Below are 1,308 nucleotides of genomic sequence, written 5' to 3' on the forward strand. Positions count from 1 at the left end.
GCCTGCCACAATGTCCAGCTGTTTTTTTCCAATTTTTAATAGAGTCAGGTTCTCGCTTTTGCTCACGATGGTCTTAAACTCCTGAGCTCAAGGAAACCTCCCACCTCAACTTCCCAGAGTGCTAGGATCACAGGAGTGAGCCACTGGGTTTGTGTATGTATCACTTTTTAGCAGGACAGAGCTTTGATGACACTCCTTTGACTCACTAGTTTAGTGGAAAGCTCAGTGCCATGCAATGTCAGGCACCAAGAGAATTGAGATTGCTAGGCAGACAGTGAAGGATTCTGACTCTCGTAGGTCTAAAGGTAGTCACTCTGCTTTCTACTGCCTCAACCACCAGGAAAGAATGACAAAGGCAGGTGCTTGGGCTTGGTGCTATACCATGCTTTATCCTACCCAGAGCAACTGCCACACCTGGGGGAAGGAGGAATGCCCATGGGCCAGGTACCCCAGGCACAATAGGATCTGGAAAGTGACCTAGAATAACCTAAGGCTAATTATCATGTGGTTCAGCTAATTATCAAGGTGGTTCAGTGACAACATTTGAACATGGTATATTATGCAGACACTATAAAACAAGACCCCAAACTGTGCACAGGGCCTCCTGCTATAACAGGGGGCCTGTTTATTGTCTATGGCAAACACTTTTGCTTTTGCTCTATGAACTTGTCTTGTTCTCCCTCAGTAAACTTCATTTCCTGCTTGCATTGCCAAGAGCATATCAAGAACTGAATAGACAACTGCCAACATGATAGGATGATAGAGACCATTTCTCTGTGAGTCTCATAGTTTTAGTGAATAGAGAGAATATTGTTCTAAAGACATTACACAGCAGCAAGAAAAGAAAACATACTCTGATGGTTTAAAAGCTATCATACATGACTAAAGTGTTTGGTTGTGTGGGAGAATAAATGTACTTTCAGGTTTTTATTACATTTTCATAAAATAAAACTAAATTTTTTAAATCACGTGGGTGGGAGTCATTTGCATCAGACCCTTTGCACAGTTAGACTGCAGGCACCATTTCTCAAAACTATAAATTCTGTATTCAGTTTAAGAAAGTGTATTTTTTGATTGAGGTTAACACAGTATTTAAGTTAATGGAAAACATGCTTCCATTGCAGAGTATTTCCACCAGAATTGCTGGATTCTGTACAACAATCTGTTTCTATTTTGAAAAAAAAAATGTGGTGCTGTTGTATGACCTAAATATTCCTCTTTTCCTTTCATTTCACTCTTCTACATTCATATGCTTGCTTCTCCAGGTATATTCAAGTTAGATGAACATGCTTCCTAATGATGTGTATT

This window comes from Otolemur garnettii, unplaced genomic scaffold, assembly GCF_000181295.1.
Source record: "Otolemur garnettii isolate 467f Iridium unplaced genomic scaffold, OtoGar3 scaffold00111, whole genome shotgun sequence".
Lineage (NCBI taxonomy): Eukaryota > Metazoa > Chordata > Mammalia > Primates > Galagidae > Otolemur > Otolemur garnettii.